This window comes from Nothobranchius furzeri, unplaced genomic scaffold, assembly GCF_043380555.1.
Source record: "Nothobranchius furzeri strain GRZ-AD unplaced genomic scaffold, NfurGRZ-RIMD1 Scf022, whole genome shotgun sequence".
Classification (NCBI taxonomy): domain Eukaryota; kingdom Metazoa; phylum Chordata; class Actinopteri; order Cyprinodontiformes; family Nothobranchiidae; genus Nothobranchius; species Nothobranchius furzeri.
This window is the reverse complement of record NW_027223039.1, coordinates 1,138,595-1,152,312: the sequence shown is the minus strand read 5'-3', so window position 1 is coordinate 1,152,312 and position 13,718 is coordinate 1,138,595.

The window sequence follows — 13,718 nt, the reverse complement described above, 5'->3', positions numbered from 1 at the left end:
AGCAGCTGATGGCGGGGTGCAGGAGCTGCAGGAAGCCTCCAGCAGCTGATGGCGGGGTGCAGGAGCTGCAGCCAGCCTCCAGCTGGTGATGGCGGGGTGGAGGAGCAGCAGCCAGCCTCCAGCAGCCAGCCTCCAGCTGCTGATGGCGGGGTGGAGGAACAGAAGCCTCCAGCAGCTGATGGCGGGGTGCAGGAGCACCAGGCAGCCTCCAGCAGCTGATGGCGGGGTGCAGGAGCTGCAGCCAGCCTCCAGCTGGTGATGGCGGGGTGGAGGAGCAGCAGCCAGCCTCAAGCAGCCAGCCTCCAGCTGCTGATGGCGGGGTCGAGGAACAGAAGCCTCCAGCAGCTGATGGCGGGGTGCAGGAGCAGCAGCCAGCCTCCAGCAGCTGGTGGCGGGGTGGAGGAGCAGAAGCCAGCCTCCAGCAGCTGATGGCGGGGTGGAGGAGCTGCAGCCAGCCTCCAGCAGCTGATGGCGGGGTGCAGGAGCTGCAGGCAGCCTCCAGCAGCTGATGGCGGGGTGGAGGAGCTGCAGCCAGCCTCCAGCAGGTCATGGTGGGGTGGAGGAGCAGCAGCCAGCCTCCAGCAGGTGATGGCGGGGTGCAGGAGCAGCAGCCAGCCTCCAGCAGCTGATGGCGCGGTGCAGGAGCTGCAGGCAGCCTCCAGCAGCTGATGGCGGGGTGCAGGAGCACCAGCCAGCCTCCAGCTGGTGATGGCGGGGTGGAGGAGCAGCAGCCAGACTCCAGCAGCCAGCCTCCAGCTGCTGATGGCGGGGTGGAGGAACAGAAGCCTCCAGCAGCTGATGGCGGGGTGCAGGAGCTCCAGGCAGCCTCCAGCAGCTGATGGCGGGGTGCAGGAGCTGCAGCCAGCCTCCAGCTGGTGATGGCGGAGTGGAGGAGCAGCAGCCAGCCTCCAGCAGCTGATGGCGGGGTGCAGGAGCAGCAGCCAGCCTCCAGCAGCTGGTGGCGGGGTGGAGGAGCAGAAGCCAGCCTCCAGCAGCTGATGGCGGGGTGGAGGAGCTGCAGCCAGCCTCCAGCAGCTGATGGCGGGGTGCAGGAGCTACAGGCAGCCTCCAGCAGCTGATGGCGGGGTGCAGGAGCTGCAGGCAGCCTCCAGCAGCTGATGGCGGTGTGGAGGAGCTGCAGCCAGCCTCCAGCAGGTCATGGTGGGGTGGAGGAGCAGCAGCCAGCCTCCAGCAGCTGATGGCGGGCGTGCAGGAGCAGCAGCCAGCCTCCAGCAGCTGATGGCGGAGTGCAGGAGCTGCAGGCAGCCTCCAGCAGCTGATGGCGGGGTGCAGGAGCTGCAGCCAGCCTCCAGCTGGTGATGGCGGGGTGGAGGAACAGCAGCCAGCCTCCAGCTGCTGATGGCGGGGTGGAGGAACAGAATCCTCCAGCAGCTGATGGCGGGGTGAGGGAGCTCCAGGCAGACTCCAGCAGCTGATGGCGGGGTGCAGGAGCTGCAGCCAGCCTCCAGCAGCCAGCCTCCAGCTGCTGATGGCGGGGTGGAGGAACAGAAGCCTCCAGCAGCTGATGGCGGGGTGCAGGAGCAGCAGCCAGCCTCCAGCAGCTGGTGGCGGGGTGGAGGAGCAGAAGCCAGCCTCCAGCAGCTGATGGCGGGGTGGAGGAGCTGCAGCCAGCCTCCAGCAGCTGATGGCGGGGTGCAGGAGCTGCAGGCAGCCTCCAGCAGCTGATGGCTGGTTGCAGGAGCTGCAGGCAGCCTCCAGCAGCTGATGGCGGGGTGGAGGAGCTGCAGCCAGCCTCCAGCAGGTCATAGTGGGGTTGAGGAGCAGCAGCCAGACTCCAGCAGCTGATGGCGGGGTGCAGGAGCAGCAGCCAGCCTCCAGCAGCTGATGGCGGGGTGCAGGAGCTGCAGCCAGCCTCCAGCAGCTGATGGCGGGGTGCAGGAGCTGCAGCCAGCCTCCAGCTGGTGATGGCGGGGTGGAGGAGCAGCAGCCAGCCTCCAGCAGCCAGCCTCCAGCTGCTGATGGCGGGGTGGAGGAACAGAAGCCTCCAGAAGCTGATGGCGGGGTGCAGGAGCTCCAGGCAGCCTCCAGCAGCTGATGGCGGGGTGGAGGAGCTGCAGCCAGCCTCCAGCAGCTGATGGCGGGGTGGAGGAGCTGCAGCCAGCCTCCAGCAGGTCATGGTGGGGTGGAGGAGCAGCAGCCAGCCTCCAGCAGCTGATGGCGGGGTGCAGGAGCAGCAGCCAGCCTCCAGCAGCTGATGGCGGGGTGCAGGAGCTGCAGGCAGCCTCCAGCAGCTGATGGCGGGGTGCAGGAGCTGCAACCAGCCTCCAGCTGGTGATGGCGGGGTGGAGGAGCAGCATCCAGCCTCCAGCAGCCAGCCTCCAGCTGCTGATGGCGGGGTGGAGGAACAGAAGCCTCCAGCAGCTGATGGTGGAGTGCAGGAGCTCCAGGCAGCCTCCAGCAGCTGGTGGCGGGGTGGAGGAGCAGAAGCCAGCCTCCAGCAGCTAATGGCGGGGTGGAGGAGCTGCAGGTAGCCTCCAGCAGCTGATGGCGGGGTGCAGGAGCTGCAGGCAGCCTCCAGCTGGTGATGGCGGGGTGGAGGAGCAGCAGCCAGCCTCCAGCTGCTGATGGCGGGGTGGAGGAACAGAAGCCTCCAGCAGCTGATGGCGGGGTGCAGGAGCTCCAGGCAGCCTCCAGCAGCTGATGGCGGGGTGCAGGAGCTGCAGCCAGCCTCCAGCTGGTGATGGCGGGGTGGAGGAGCAGCAGCCAGCCTCCAGCAGCCAGCCTCCAGCTGCTGATGGCGGGGTGGAGGAACAGAAGCCTCCAGCAGCTGATGGCGGGGTGCAGGAGCAGCAGCCAGCCTCCAGCAGCTGGTGGCGGGGTGGAGGAGCAGAAGCCAGCCTCCAGCAGCGGATGCCGGGGTGGAGGAGCTGCAGCCAGTCTCCAGCAGCTGATGGCGGGGTGCAGGAGCTGCAGGCAGCCTCCAGCAGCTGATGGCGGGGTGCAGGAGCTGCAGGCAGCCTCCAGCAGCTGATGGCGGGGTGGAGGAGCTGCAGCCAGCCTCCAGCAGGTCATGGTGGGGTGGAGGAGCAGCAGCCAGCCTCCAGCAGCTGATGGCGGGGTGCAGGAGCAGCAGCCAGCCTCCAGCAGCTGATGGCGGGGTGCAGGAGCTGCAGGCAGCCTCCAGCAGCTGATGGCGGGGTGCAGGAGCTGCAGCCAGCCTCCAGCTGGTGATGGCGGGGTGGAGGAGCAGCAGCCAGCCTCCAGCAACCAGCCTCCAGCTGCTGATGGCGGGGTGGAGGAACAGAAGCCTCCAGCAGCTGATGGCGGGTTGCAGGAGCTCCAGGCAGCCTCCAGCAGCTGATGGCGGGGTGCAGGAGCTGCAGCCAGCCTCCAGCTGGTGATGGCGGGGTGGAGGAGCAGCAGCCAGCCTCCAGCAGCCAGCCTCCAGATGCTGATGGCGGGGTGGAGGAACAGAAGCCTCCAGCAGCTGATGGCGGGGTGCAGGAGCAGCAGCCAGCCTCCAGCAGCTGGTGGCGGGGTGGAGGAGCAGAAGCCAGCCTCCAGCAGCTGATGGCGGGGTGGAGGAACTGCACCAGCCTCCAGCAGCTGATGGCGGGGTGCAGGAGCTGCAGGCAGCCACCAGCAGCTGATGGCGGGGTGCAGGAGCTGCAGGCAGCCTCCAGCAGCTGATGGCGGGGTGGAGGAGCTGCAGCCAGCCTCCAGCAGGTCATGGTGGGGTGGAGGAGCAGCAGCCAGCCTCCAGCAGCTGATGGCGGGGTGCAGGAGCAGCAACCAGCCTCCAGCAGCTGATGGCGGGGTGCAGGAGCTGCAGGCAGCCTCCAGCAGCTGATGGCGGGGTGCAGGAGCTGCAGCCAGCCTCCAGCTGGTGATGGCGGGGTGGAGGAGCAGCAGCCAGCCTCCAGCAGCCAGCCTCCAGCAGCTGATGGCGGGGTGCAGGAGCTGCAGGCAGCCTCCAGCAGCTGAATGCGGGGTGCAGGAGCTGCAGCCAGCCTCCAGCTGCTGATGGCGGGGTGGAGGAACAGAAGCCTCCAGCAGCTGATGGCGGGGTGCAGGAGCTCCAGTCAGCCTCCAGCAGCTGATGGTGGGGTGCAGGAGTTGCAGCCAGCCTCCAGCTGGTGATGGCGGGGTGGAGGAGCAGCAGCCAGCCTCCAGCAGCCAGCCTCCAGCTGCCGATGGCGGGGTGGAGGAACAGAAGCCTCCAGCAGCTGATGGCAGGGTGGAGGAGCTGCAGCCAGCCTCCAGCAGATGATGGCGGGGTGCAGGAGCTGCAGGCAGCCTCCAGCAGCTGATGGCGGGGTGGAGGAGCTGCAGGCAGCCTCCAGCAGCTGGTGGCGGGGTGGAGGAGCTGCAGCCGGCCTCCAGCAGCTGATGGCGGGGTGCAGGAGCTGCAGGCAGCCTCCAGCAGCTGGTGGCGGGGTGGAGGAGCTGCAGCCAGCCTCCAGCAGCTGATGGCGGGGTGCAGGAGCAGCAGCCAGCCTCCAGCAGCTCATGGCGGGGTGCAGGAGCCGCAGGCAGCCTCCAGCAGCTGATGGCGGGGTGCAGGAGCTGCAGCTAGCCTCCAGCTGGTGATGGCGGGGTGGAAGAGCAGCAGCCAGCCTCCAGCAGCCAGCCTCCAGCTGCTGATGGCGGGGTGGAGGAACAGAAGCCTCCAGCAGCTGATGGCGGGGTGCAGGAGCTCCAGGCAGCCTCCAGCAGCTGATGGCGGGGTGCAGGAGCTGCAGCCAGCCTCCAGCTGGTGATGGCGGGGTGGAGGAGCAGCAGCCAGCCTCCAGCAGCCAGCCTCAAGCTGCTGATGGCGGGGTGGAGGAACAGAAGCCTCCAGCAGCTGATGGCGGGGTGCAGGAGCAGCAGCCAGCCTCCAGCAGCTGGTGGCGGGGTGGAGGAGCAGAAGCCAGCCTCCAGCAGCGGATGGCGGGGTGGAGGAGCTGCAGCCAGCCTCCAGCAGCTGATGGCGGGGTGCAGGAGCAGCAGCCAGCCTCCAGCAGCTGGTGGCGGGGTGGAGGAGCAGAAGCCAGCCTCCAGCAGCGGATGGCGGGGTGGAGGAGCTGCAGCTAGCCTCCAGCAGGTCATGGTGGGGTGGAGGAGCAGCAGCCAGCCTCCAGCAGCTGATGGCGGGGTGCAGGAGCAGCAGCCAGCCTCCAGCAGCTGATGGCGGGGTGCAGGAGCTGCAGGCAGCCTCCAGCAGCTGATGGCGGGGTGCAGGAGCTGCAGCCAGCCTCCAGCGGCCAGCCTCCAGCTGCTGATGGCGGGGTAGAGGAAGAGAAGCCTCCAGCAGCTGATGGCGGGGTGCAGGAGCTCCAGGCAGCCTCCAGCAGCTGATGGCGGGGTGCAGGAGCTGCAGCCAGCCTCCAGCTGGTGATGGCGGGGTGGAGGAGCAGCAGCCAGCCTCCAGCAGCCAGCCTCCAGCTGCTGATGGCGGGGTGGAGGAACAGAAGCCTCCAGCAGCTGATGGCGGGGTGCAGGAGCTGCAGCCAGCCTCCAGCAGCTGATGGCGGGGTGCAGGAGCTGCAGCCAGCCTCCAGCAGCTGATGGCGGGGTGCAGGAGCTGCAGGCAGCCTCCAGCAGCTGATGGCGGGGTGCAGGAGCTGCAGGGAGCTGCAGCCAGCCTCCAGCAGGTCATGGTGAGGTGGAGGAGCAGCAGCCAGCCTCCAGCAGCTGATGGCGGGGTGCAGGAGCAGCAGCCAGCCTCCAGCAGCTGATGGCGGGGTGCAGGAGCTGCAGGCAGCCTCCAGCAGCTGATGGCGGGGTGCAGGAGCTGCAGCCAGCCTCCAGCTGGTGATGGCGGGGTGGAGGAGCAGCAGCCAGCCTCCAGCAGCCAGCCTCCAGCTGCTGATGGCGGGGTGGAGGAACAGAAGCCTCCGGCAGCTGATGGCGGGGTGCAGGAGCTCCAGGCAGCCTCCAGCAGCTGATGGCGGGGTGCAGGAGCTGCAGCCAGCCTCCAGCTGGTGATGGTGGGGTGGAGGGGCATCAGCCAGCCTCCAGCAGCCAGCCTCCAGCTGCTGATGGCGGGGTGGAGGAACAGAAGCCTCCAGCAGCTGATGGCGGGGTGCAGGAGCAGCAGCCAGCCTCCAGCAGCTGGTGGCGGGGTGGAGGAGCAGAAGCCAGCCTCCAGCAGCTGATGGCGGGGTGGAGGAGCTGCAGCCAGCCTCCAGCAGCTGATGGCAGGTTGCAGGAGCTGCAGGCAGCCTCCAGCAGCTGATGGCGGGGTGGAGGAGCTGCAGGCAGCCTCCAGCAGCTGATGGCGGGGTGCAGGAGCTGCAGGAAGCCTCCAGCAGCTGATGGCGGGGTGGAGGAGCTGCAGGCAGCCTCCAGCAGCTGATGGCGGGGTGCAGGAGCTGCAGGAAGCCTCCAGCAGCTGATGGCGGGGTGGAGGAGCTGCAGGCAGCCTCCAGCAGCTGATGGCGGGGTGCAGGAGCTGCAGCCAGCCTCCAGCTGGTGATGGCGGGGTGGAGGAGCAGCAGCCAGCCTCCAGCAGCCAGCCTCCAGCTGCTGATGGCGGGGTGGAGGAACAGAAGCCTCCAGCAGCTGATGGCGGGGTGCAGGAGCACCAGGCAGCCTCCAGCAGCTGATGGCGGGGTGCAGGAGCTGCAGCCAGCCTCCAGCTGGTGATGGCGGGGTGGAGGAGCAGCAGCCAGCCTCAAGCAGCCAGCCTCCAGCTGCTGATGGCGGGGTCGAGGAACAGAAGCCTCCAGCAGCTGATGGCGGGGTGCAGGAGCAGCAGCCAGCCTCCAGCAGCTGGTGGCGGGGTGGAGGAGCAGAAGCCAGCCTCCAGCAGCTGATGGCGGGGTGGAGGAGCTGCAGCCAGCCTCCAGCAGCTGATGGCGGGGTGCAGGAGCTGCAGGCAGCCTCCAGCAGCTGATGGCGGGGTGGAGGAGCTGCAGCCAGCCTCCAGCAGGTCATGGTGGGGTGGAGGAGCAGCAGCCAGCCTCCAGCAGGTGATGGCGGGGTGCAGGAGCAGCAGCCAGCCTCCAGCAGCTGATGGCGCGGTGCAGGAGCTGAAGGCAGCCTCCAGCAGCTGATGGCGGGGTGCAGGAGCTGCAGCCAGCCTCCAGCTGGTGATGGCGGGGTGGAGGAGCAGCAGCCAGACTCCAGCAGCCAGCCTCCAGCTGCTGATGGCGGGGTGGAGGAACAGAAGCCTCCAGCAGCTGATGGCGGGGTGCAGGAGCTCCAGGCAGCCTCCAGCAGCTAATGGCGGGGTGCAGGAGCTGCAGCCAGCCTCCAGCTGGTGATGGCGGAGTGGAGGAGCAGCAGCCAGCCTCCAGCAGCTGATGGCGGGGTGCAGGAGCAGCAGCCAGCCTCCAGCAGCTGGTGGCGGGGTGGAGGAGCAGAAGCCAGCCTCCAGCAGCTGATGGCGGGGTGGAGGAGCTGCAGCCAGCCTCCAGCAGCTGATGGCGGGGTGCAGGAGCTACAGGCAGCCTCCAGCAGCTGATGGCGGGGTGCAGGAGCTGCAGGCAGCCTCCAGCAGCTGATGGCGGAGTGCAGGAGCTGCAGCCAGCCTCCAGCAGGTCATGGTGGGGTGGAGGAGCAGCAGCCAGCCTCCAGCAGCTGATGGCGGGCGTGCAGGAGCAGCAGCCAGCCTCCAGCAGCTGATGGCGGAGTGCAGGAGCTGCAGGCAGCCTCCAGCAGCTGATGGCGGGGTGCAGGAGCTGCAGCCAGCCTCCAGCTGGTGATGGCGGGGTGGAGGAACAGCAGCCAGCCTCCAGCTGCTGATGGCGGGGTGGAGGAACAGAATCCTCCAGCAGCTGATGGCGGGGTGAGGGAGCTCCAGGCAGACTCCAGCAGCTGATGGCGGGGTGCAGGAGCTGCAGCCAGCCTCCAGCAGCCAGCCTCCAGCTGCTGATGGCGGGGTGGAGGAACAGAAGCCTCCAGCAGCTGATGGCGGGGTGCAGGAGCAGCAGCCAGCCTCCAGCAGCTGGTGGCGGGGTGGAGGAGCAGAAGCCAGCCTCCAGCAGCTGATGGCGGGGTGGAGGAGCTGCAGCCAGCCTCCAGCAGCTGATGGCGGGGTGCAGGAGCTGCAGGCAGCCTCCATCAGCTGATGGCTGGTTGCAGGAGCTGCAGGCAGCCTCCAGCAGCTGATGGCGGGGTGGAGGAGCTGCAGCCAGCCTCCAGCAGGTCATGGTGGGGTTGAGGAGCAGCAGCCAGACTCCAGCAGCTGATGGCGGGGTGCAGGAGCAGCAGCCAGCCTCCAGCAGCTGATGGCGGGGTGACGGAGCTGCAGCCAGCCTCCAGCAGCTGATGGCGGGGTGCAGGAGCTGCAGCCAGCCTCCAGCTGGTGATGGCGGGGTGGAGGAGCAGCAGCCAGCCTCCAGCAGCCAGCCTCCAGCTGCTGATGGCGGGGTGGAGGAACAGAAGCCTCCAGAAGCTGATGGCGGGGTGCAGGAGCTCCAGGCAGCCTCCAGCAGCTGATGGCGGGGTGGAGGAGCTGCAGCCAGCCTCCAGCAGCTGATGGCGGGGTGCAGGAGCTGCAGGCAGCCTCCAGCAGCTGATGGCGGGGTGCAGGAGCTGCAGGCAGCCTCCAGCAGCTGATGGCGGGGTGGAGGAGCTGCAGCCAGCCTCCAGCAGGTCATGGTGGGGTGGAGGAGCAGCAGCCAGCCTCCAGCAGCTGATGGCGGGGTGCAGGAGCAGCAGCCAGCCTCCAGCAGCTGATGGCGGGGTGCAGGAGCTGCAGGCAGCCTCCAGCAGCTGATGGCGGGGTGCAGGAGCTGCAACCAGCCTCCAGCTGGTGATGGCGGGGTGGAGGAGCAGCATCCAGCCTCCAGCAGCCAGCCTCCAGCTGCTGATGGCGGGGTGGAGGAACAGAAGCCTCCAGCAGCTGATGGTGGAGTGCAGGAGCTCCAGGCAGCCTCCAGCAGCTGGTGGCGGGGTGGAGGAGCAGAAGCCAGCCTCCAGCAGCTATTGGCGGGGTGGAGGAGCTGCAGGTAGCCTCCAGCAGCTGATGGCGGGGTGCAGGAGCTGCAGGCAGCCTCCAGCTGGTGATGGCGGGGTGGAGGAGCAGCAGCCAGCCTCCAGCTGCTGATGGCGGGGTGGAGGAACAGAAGCCTCCAGCAGCTGATGGCGGGGTGCAGGAGCTCCAGGCAGCCTCCAGCAGCTGATGGCGGGGTGCAGGAGCTGCAGCCAGCCTCCAGCTGGTGATGGCGGGGTGGAGGAGCAGCAGCCAGCCTCCAGCAGCCAGCCTCCAGCTGCTGATGGCGGGGTGGAGGAACAGAAGCCTCCAGCAGCTGATGGCGGGGTGCAGGAGCAGCAGCCAGCCTCCAGCAGCTGGTGGCGGGGTGGAGGAGCAGAAGCCAGCCTCCAGCAGCGGATTGCGGGGTGGAGGAGCTGCAGCCAGTCTCCAGCAGCTGATGGCGGGGTGCAGGAGCTGCAGGCAGCCTCCAGCAGCTGATGGCGGGGTGCAGGAGCTGCAGGCAGCCTCCAGCAGCTGATGGCGGGGTGGAGGAGCTGCAGCCAGCCTCCAGCAGGTCATGGTGGGGTGGAGGAGCAGCAGCCAGCCTCCAGCAGCTGATGGCGGGGTGCAGGAGCTGCAGCCAGCCTCCAGCTGGTGATGGCGGGGTGGAGGAGCAGCAGCCAGCCTCCAGCAGCCAGCCTCCAGCTGCTGATGGCGGGGTGGAGGAACAGAAGCCTCCAGCAGCTGATGGCGGGGTGCAGGAGCTCCAGGCAGCCTCCAGCAGCTGATGGCGGGGTGCAGGAGCTGCAGCCAGCCTCCAGCAGCTGATGGTGGGGTGGAGGAGCTGCAGCCAGCCTCCAGCAGGTCATGGTGGGGTGGAGGAGCAGCAGCCAGCCTCCAGCAGCTGATGGCGGAGTGCAGGAGCAGCAGCCAGCCTCCAGCAGCTGATGGCGGGGTGCAGGAGCTGCAGCCAGCCTCCAGCTGGTGATGGCAGGGTGGAGGAGCAGCAGCCAGCCTCCAGCAGCCAGCCTCCAGCTGCTGATGGCGGGGTGGAGGAAGAGAAGCCTCCAGCAGCTGATGGCGGGGTGCAGGAGCTCCAGGCAGCCTCCAGCAGCTGATGGCGGGGTGGAGGAGCTGCAGCCAGCCTCCAGCAGGTCATGGTGGGGTGGAGGAGCAGCAGCCAGCCTCCAGCAGCTGATGGCGGGGTGCAGGAGCAGCAGCCAGCCTCCAGCAGCCAGCCTCCAGCTGCTGATGGCGGGGTGGAGGAACAGAAGCCTCCAGCAGCTGATGGCGGGGTGCAGGAGCTCCAGGCAGCCTCCAGCAGCTGATGGCGGCGTGCAGGAGCTGCAGCCAGCCTCCAGCAGCTGATGGCGGGGTGGAGGAGCTGCAGCCAGCCTCCAGCATGTCATGGTGGGGTGGAGGAGCAGCAGCCAGCCTCCAGCAGCTGATGGCGGGGTGCAGGAGCAGCAGCCAGCCTCCAGCAGCTGATGGCGGGGTGCAGGAGCTGCAGGCAGCCTCCAGCAGCTAATGGCGGGGTGCAGGAGCTGCAGCCACCCTCCAGCTGGTGATGGCGGGGTGGAGGAGCAGCAGCCAGCCTCCAGCTGCTGATGGCGGGGTGGAGGAAGAGAAGCCTCCAGCAGCTGATGGCGGGGTGCAGGAGCTCCAGGCAGCCTCCAGCAGCTGATGGTGGGGTGCAGGAGCTGCAGCCAGCCTCCAGCTGGTGATGGCGGGGTGGAGGAGCAGCAGCCAGCCTCCAGCAGCCAGCCTCCAGCTGCTGATGGCGGGGTGGAGGAACAGAAGCCTCCAGCAGGTCATGGTGGGGTGGAGGAGCAGCAGCCAGCCTCCAGCAGCTGATGGCGGGGTGCAGGAGCAGCAGCCAGCCTCCAGCAGCTGATGGCGGGGTGCAGGAGCTGCAGGCAGCCTCCAGCAGCTGATGGCGGGGTGCAGGAGCTGCAGCCAGCCTCCAGCTGGTGATGGCGGGGTGGAGGAGCAGCAGCCAGCCTCCAGCAGCCAGCCTCCAGCTGCTGATGGCGGGCTTGAGGAAGAGAAGCCTCCAGCAGCTGATGGAGGGGTGCAGGAGCTGCAGCCAGCCTCCAGCTGGTGATGGCGGGGTGGAGGAGCAGCAGCCAGCCTCCAGCAGCCAGCCTCCAGCTGCTGATGGCGGGGTGGAGGAACAGAAGCCTCCAGCAGCTGATGGCGGGGTGCAGGAGCTCCAGGCAGCCTCCAGCTGCTGATGGCGGGGTGGAGGAACAGAAGCCTCCAGCAGCTGATGGCGGGGTGCAGGAGCAGCAGCCAGCCTCCAGCAGCTGGTGGCGGGGTGGAGGAGCAGAAGCCAGCCTCCAGCAGATGATGGCGGGGTGGAGGAGCTGCAGCCAGCCTCCAGCAGCTGATGGCGGGGTGCAGGAGCTGCAGGCAGCCTCCAGCAGCTGATGGCGGGGTGCAGGAGCTGCAGGGAGCTGCAGCCAGCCTCCATCAGGTCATGGTGAGGTGGAGGAGCAGCAGCCAGCCTCCAGCAGCTGATGGCGGGGTGCAGGAGCAGCAGCCAGCCTCCAGCAGCTGATGGCGGGGTGCAGGAGCTGCAGGCAGCCTCCAGCAGCTGATGGCGGGGTGCAGGAGCTGCAGCCAGCCTCCAGCTGGTGATGGCGGGGTGGAGGAGCAGCAGCCAGCCTCCAGCAGCCAGCCTCCAGCTGCTGATGGCGGGGTGGAGGAACAGAAGCCTCCGGCAGCTGATGGCGGGGTGCAGGAGCTCCAGGCAGCCTCCAGCAGCTGATGGCGGGGTGCAGGAGCTGCAGCCAGCCTCCAGCTGGTGATGGTGGGGTGGAGGGGCATCAGCCAGCCTCCAGCAGCCAGCCTCCAGCTGCTGATGGCGGGGTGGAGGAACAGAAGCCTCCAGCAGCTGATGGCGGGGTGCAGGAGCAGCAGCCAGCCTCCAGCAGCTGGTGGCGGGGTGGAGGAGCAGAAGCCAGCCTCCAGCAGCTGATGGCGGGGTGGAGGAGCTGCAGCCAGCCTCCAGCAGCTGATGGCAGGTTGCAGGAGCTGCAGGCAGCCTCCAGCAGCTGATGGCGGGGTGGAGGAGCTGCAGGCAGCCTCCAGCAGCTGATGGCGGGGTGCAGGAGCTGCAGGAAGCCTCCAGCAGCTGATGGCGGGGTGCAGGAGCTGCAGCCAGCCTCCAGCTGGTGATGGCGGGGTGGAGGAGCAGCAGCCAGCCTCCAGCAGCCAGCCTCCAGCTGCTGATGGCGGGGTGGAGGAACAGAAGCCTCCAGCAGCTGATGGCGGGGTGCAGGAGCTGCAGCCAGCCTCCAGCTGGTGATGGCGGGGTGGAGGAGCAGCAGCCAGCCTCAAGCAGCCAGCCTCCAGCTGCTGATGGCGGGGTCGAGGAACAGAAGCCTCCAGCAGCTGATGGCGGGGTGCAGGAGCAGCAGCCAGCCTCCAGCAGCTGGTGGCGGGGTGGAGGAGCAGAAGCCAGCCTCCAGCAGCTGATGGCGGGGTGGAGGAGCTGCAGCCAGCCTCCAGCAGCTGATGGCGGGGTGCAGGAGCTGCAGGCAGCCTCCAGCAGCTAATGGCGGGGTGGAGGAGCTGCAGCCAGCCTCCAGCAGGTCATGGTGGGGTGGAGGAGCAGCAGCCAGCCTCCAGCAGGTGATGGCGGGGTGCAGGAGCAGCAGCCAGCCTCCAGCAGCTGATGGCGCGGTGCAGGAGCTTCAGGCAGCCTCCAGCAGCTGATGGCGGGGTGCAGGAGCTGCAGCCAGCCTCCAGCTGGTGATGGCGGGGTGGAGGAGCAGCAGCCAGAATCCAGCAGCCAGCCTCCAGCTGCTGATGGCGGGGTGGAGGAACAGAAGCCTCCAGCAGCTGATGGCGGGGTGCAGGAGCTCCAGGCAGCCTCCAGCAGCTGATGGCGGGGTGCAGGAGCTGCAGCCAGCCTCCAGCTGGTGATGGCGGAGTGGAGGAGCAGCAGCCAGCCTCCAGCAGCTGATGGCGGGGTGCAGGAGCAGCAGCCAGCCTCCAGCAGCTGGTGGCGGGGTGGAGGAGCAGAAGCCAGCCTCCAGCAGCTGATGGCGGGGTGGAGGAGCTGCAGCCAGCCTCCAGCAGCTGATGGCGGGGTGCAGGAGCTACAGGCAGCCTCCAGCAGCTGATGGCGGGGTGCAGGAGCTGCAGGCAGCCTCCAGCAGCTGATGGCGGTGTGGAGGAGCTGCAGCCAGCCTCCAGCAGGTCATGGTGGGGTGGAGGAGCAGCAACCAGCCTCCAGCAGCTGATGGCGGGCGTGCAGGAGCAGCAGCCAGCCTCCAGCAGCTGATGGCGGAGTGCAGGAGCTGCAGGCAGCCTCCAGCAGCTGATGGCGGGGTGCAGGAGCTGCAGCCAGCCTCCAGCTGGTGATGGCGGGGTGGAGGAACAGCAGCCAGCCTCAAGCTGCTGATGGCGGGGTGGAGGAACAGAATCCTCCAGCAGCTGATGGCGGGGTGAGGGAGCTCCAGGCAGACTCCAGCAGCTGATGGCGGGGTGCAGGAGCTGCAGCCAGCCTCCAGCAGCCAGCCTCCAGCTGCTGATGGCGGGGTGGAGGAACAGAAGCCTCCAGCAGCTGATGGCGGGGTGCAGGAGCAGCAGCCAGCCTCCAGCAGCTGGTGGCGGGGTGGAGGAGCAGAAGCCAGCCTCCAGCAGCTGATGGCGGGGTGCAGGAGCTGCAGGCAGCCTCCAGCAGCTGATGGCTGGTTGCAGGAGCTGCAGGCAGCCTCCAGCAGCTGATGGCGGGGTGGAGGAGCTGCAGCCAGCCTCCAGCAGGTCATGGTGGGGTTGAGGAGCAGCAGCCAGACTCCAGCAGCTGATGGCGGGGTGCAGGAGCAGCAGCCAGCCTCCAGCA